At 37.0% G+C, this 5,476-nt stretch overlaps 1 pseudogene; it reads left to right on the forward strand.

Moving 5' to 3' along the window:
* The first annotated feature begins 2,336 nt into the window (after nucleotides 1-2,336).
* On the forward strand, nucleotides 2,337-2,991 carry LOC103241010 (transcription factor BTF3 pseudogene; annotated as a pseudogene).
* Nucleotides 2,992-5,476: the final 2,485 nt, after the last annotated feature.

Consider the following 5,476-nt stretch of genomic DNA (forward strand, 5'->3'; position numbering starts at 1 on the left):
GTGCATGTTTTGGTTTCTCAACTGCAGTCTGTTGTAATGGAGTAATTTGACCCCCAGATTATAAGTGATTCTAAAGCACCACTGGAGTGAATACACCAGCTCTTGCCAATGATAAGGGGCAATCATCTTCTGACTAGTGGTTTCTCAAGTCTAGCTGCACATTGCTATATCCTGGGAGAGATTTAAGAAATGCTGAAGCCTGAGTCTCAGCACCAGAAATTCTAATTTATTTGTTCAGAAGTGTGGCCTGAGTGTCAAGATCTTTTCCATTTCCACAGGTGTTTCTAACACAAACCAAAGTTCAAATCACACCTCTAGACCCTGGCTACTCCACAGACCAGCAGTTTGTGGAAGTTGGTTAGAAATTTATCATCTCAGACTCTGGACCTGTACTGTAAATCAGAATCTGCCTCTTTAAAAGGTCTCAGATGGTACAGATACTACATTTTGATACATACTGCCCTAGGCCATTTTACATACTTTGTGTTGGGATATTTAATAAAACTCCTTAATTGTCATTAGCGAATAAACATCATTTCTTCCTCATGTCCTTTCCTTCTTCCTTCCTCTCCATCCTCTCCTACCCCTTCCAGTGTTTGGAGCACCCTGAACAAATGCTTCTCGTCACACTTCAGGTTAACAACTTATATGCATGAGATTATATTCAAAATCGACATCTTTCCCTGGAAATTAAACATTTCGCAATTAACATGGCTATGGCTTAAGATGCTAAATGTACCATGAAGCATAACTGATACTAATCATGGGGTAGCTTGTGAGGAAAACAATATTGATAGAAAACATTTTGCACAAAAAGGATATTTTACCACAAAACAGGAAAAAAAAACAATTTATTATATGCATTATTTTAACTTTATTAAATCGACAATGATATTGTCAACTGCGATTTTTTATAGACTAAAGGTAAAAATAGGCCCTTCTGAATTTTAAAACTACAATGTTTCACAGCAAGAAGACACATCATAACAAATTATTTTACAATAAACTGGGTTGGTTGTTTGGCTTTTTCTGCTTTGTTTCATTAGTTTTTTGTTTGTTTTTTGAAACAAGAAAGAGAAATTAAGAAAGCATAGAAATATATTCTAATTACCTTTATTTTTTCTCATGTTTTAGCATGGATTCATTCATATTATTTCATAAGACCACGAATACCAAATGAAAGTTTGTTGGATTTTAAAAGTTGGTATTTTAGCTTAGAATATGTGGCATAAAAATCTTCTAAACAGGGAAATTCCTGAACCTTGATAGCAGTTTTTAAATACAAATATAAGAAGCTCCCTTTGGGAGCACAGTTCATCATTCTACCAGATTTAGACTAAACATTCTCTGATCCTTTTCCTGTGTACCCAGAATTTCCTAATATCTGGATTTCTGCCTCCTCTCACTTTCTGTTGCTTCCATATTTCCTCATCCCAAGAATGGTCACTTTATTATGATTCCTTCAGTGGCCATCTTTCGTGGAAGACGTTAATTTCAGAGAGCAGAAAACAGATCTGACTGTTCACTGCTACATTTGCAGCCCCAAACACAGTGCCTGGCACATGGCAGGCACTCAATAAATTCATAGTAAGAATTTCATAAATAACTAAAAATGAGTGATATCTAAGTATGTTTTTTATCCACTCAAGTACTAACAAAATTTTTCCCAATCGAAAGAAAAAAAATTTATAAAATTCGAAACTCTCTTATAAAATTACTAAATTTCAGTTATGGACTTCTCTTATCAGTATTAGTAAATGGAAATGAAACACCTGCAAAGAAAAAGTCCTGTTGCATTTTTCCAGTTTGACAATTGTGCTACTTGACACAAAATAAAAATCCAAAATTTCCCTTCTCACAATCATCTGTGAAAATCATACTATAACACACATCAAATAGATCTTACCCAGAATACAACTTTTACAAATTCCCATTTTGTATTTCCTACCAGGCTCTTGACACATTCCACACAATTCCATACCGGTCTTTTATATTTTCCTGCATTATGGCTCCTCCTATCTGAATACACTCTTTTGTGATGCTGAGTGGGAGAATGGTTGCCCTTAATCTTCTGAAGTTCTAGCTGCAAATTCATACTGGGATTCCTTAGGACCTTTCCCCTTTTTTTCCTCATAAGAGATTATTTCTATTCCCTATTTCCCTTTCATAATAAAAATAATCTTTACATGGCAAGCTGCAAGAATCTAAATTGAATGCTTCTTTGCCCTCATTGACTTAATTGGTTCTCATAATACAAAGCTTAAACTCATCAATAGTATTTTAGAATCCTGCTAAAATGTGTTAGAAACAAAGATTGAGCTGCCATCTTGCGTCCCCGCGCGTGTGCGCCTAATCTCAGCTGGTCCACCGGAGACCCCTTGAGCACCAACCCTAGTCCCCCGCGCGGCCCCTTATTCGCTCCGACAAGATGAAAGAAACAATCATGAACCAGGAAAAACTCGCCAAACTGCAGGCACAAGTGCGCATTGGTGGGAAAGGAACTGCTCGCAGAAAGAAGAAGGTGGTTCATAGAACAGCCACAGCAGATGATAAAAAGCTTCAGTTCTCCTTAAAGAAGTTAGGGGTAAACAATATCTCCGGTATTGAAGAGGTGATATGTTTACAAACCAAGGAACAGTGATCTACTTTAACAACCCTAAAGTTCAGGCATCTCTGGCAGCGAACACTTTCACCATTACAGGCCATGCTGAGACGAAGCAGCTGACAGAAATGCTACCCAGCATCTTAAACCAGCTTGGCGCAGATAGTCTGACTAGTTTAAGGAGACTGGCCGAAGCTCTGCCCAAACAATCTGTGGATGGAAAAGCACCGCTGGCTACTGGAGAGGATGATGATGATGAAGTTCCAGATCTTGTGGAGAATTTTGATGAGGCTTCTAAGAATGAGGCAAACTGAATTGAGTCAACTTCTGAAGATAAAACTTGAAGAAGTTACTGGGAGCTGCTATTTTATATTATGACGGCTTTTTAAGAAATTTTTCTTTATGGATCTGATAAAATCTAGATCTCTAATATTTTTAAGCCCAAGCCCCTTGGACACTGCAGCTCTTTTCAGTTTTTGTTTATACACAATTCATTCTTTGCAGCTAATTAAGCCGAAGAAGTTTGAAATCAAGTTTGAAATCAAGTTTGAAATCAAGTTTGAAACAAAGGTTAATAAAGTTCTTTGCCTAGTAAAAAAAAAAAAAAAAAAAAAAAAGGCAAGAAAAGAAAAGAAACAAAGATTGAAAATCCTCTGAGGAGTTTTTAGACCAGTACAAGAGATTATATTTTCACACAGCCAACTGCTACCCACAAATGCCATTAGACATATAAGTCAAGTCACCACCTTATCCTTAGGGAATATGTTCCAAGACCCTCAAAAGATGATTGAAATGACAGAAAACACCGAATCCTATATACACTATGTTTTTTTTATACATACATACCTACGATAAAGTTTAATTTATAAATTGCACACAGTAAGAGATTAATAACAACTAATAATACAACTATCTTACCCAGATAGGGTAACACAACTATCTTACCCAGACAGAGGACAGCTTGTGATTCCAAAATGCTACTTAGAATAACACACAATTTAAAACTTATCAAATGTTTATTTCTGTAAGTTTGCATTTAATATTTTTGGACTGCAGTTAACTGCGTGTAACTGAGACCTGGCAGCATAACCACGAATAAGGTAGGACTCCTATATTTCAGCAGGTCAAAGGATTCATGTACTCCTCTATTATGGTGATGTAACCATTTCCTCTAGGCACTACTCTGAATTACTATGCAAGTGAAGAATTGCTGCCAAGTAACACAACCCTCCCCCGCCAACAACGGCCTAAACAAATTATATGTTGTGTTTTTTCTCACATCGTGAGATGTCCAGGGATAAGTACTTTCTGGTATTAGTTCAGGAGCTCATAGATGTCAGGGATAAAGTCTCTTCATTCCTCTTAATACTTCTCTCAGAGTGGCTTTGTGGCCATAAGATGATGCTCCACATCTGGAACCAATCCATAATGAAGAAAGGCAAAAACATACACCCACTGAATCTGACCCCTTTGCAAGGAGCTTTCCCAGAGGCCTCACTTCTACCTATAAATCATTGTCCACAACTGGGTTACATGGCCATTGTTATTGGCAAAAGGGACTGGAATTTTGTTTTGAACTGAATACACTGCTGTTTCCCCCACCCCAAATAACTGAATTTTCTGAGTATAAAAAGGAAAATGAATATTGAGTAGGCTACGTCATGTCTACATTTTTATTACCTTTTCCCAAAATGCAGTTTCTTTACATGCCACTTCTGCTAAGCCCTCTCATTGGCTCCATTATTCTCTCCTAACAATATCAGTGTGCTTGAAGAGTGTGTGTGTATGTGTATACTCACGTGCACGTACACATGCACACATGCACGTGTGTATGAGTTAGCCTCTGGTCCACAGAACACAAAGTATATAATAAATAAATAAGAAAGAAATTTTGGAGAAGCCTATTTCTTTACAGAAAAGTACACCACTGGTATTTCATCTTTTAAATGTTTATGTGCTATGGAAAGTAAATGATCTGCAATATATTCTCTCCCTTTGTGTAAGAAAAAAGGTGATCCAGACTAATATTTAAAACTGCAAATAACAGACTTCTGATATGAAAACTAAGGCTACTTGAAATTATTAGTAAAGTGTGATACCAGCTAAAATGTTTAATTTATCTTAGTCTGATTTGATAATCTGATTATACTAAGATATGAAGAACACGTTCACATTCAAAGATAACGAAATTCTACAATTAGGTCAAAATTTTTAAATCATTGAAGATATCATAAGAGACAATTTCAAGGAAACCTATTGGTAAGATAAAAATTGTGCCGGGCACGGTGGCTCAAGCCTGTAATACCAGCACTTTGGGAGGCCGAGATGGGCAGATCACGAGGTCAAGAGATCGAGACCATCCTGGCTAACATGGTGAAACCCCATCTCTACTAAAAAATACAAAAAACTAGCCAGGCGAGGTGGCAGGTGCCTGTAGTCCCAGCTACTCGGGAGGCTGAGGCAGGAGAATGGCGTAAACCTGGGAGGCGGAGCTTGCAGTGAGCTGAGATCCGGCCACTGCACTCCAGCCTGGGCCACAGAGCGAGACTCTATCTCAAAAAAAAAAAAAAAAATTGTTCTGTGAGTTTTTAAGGAATGTTGATTGTATGTCCAGAGAGAAGTATGGAATTAAGAAAACTGGAGAAGTGTTAAATATAATGTTTATAATGGATACATTTAATATAGATTAAAAACTTCGTATTGAATAAAAAGTTGTATATCTTGACTTCAAATTGATTTATGTAAATCAATTCTCTAGTAATCATTGTAGTAGGAAGAGGTCTAAAGATCACCCACGCCTCAAAAAAGTTTTTTAAGCCTCCGTTTATTCAATCAAACACTAAACTAGGCTCTGTTTTGAAGGGAGTTTTCAGA

This window comes from Chlorocebus sabaeus, chromosome 13 (genome assembly GCF_047675955.1).
Source record: "Chlorocebus sabaeus isolate Y175 chromosome 13, mChlSab1.0.hap1, whole genome shotgun sequence".
Lineage (NCBI taxonomy): Eukaryota > Metazoa > Chordata > Mammalia > Primates > Cercopithecidae > Chlorocebus > Chlorocebus sabaeus.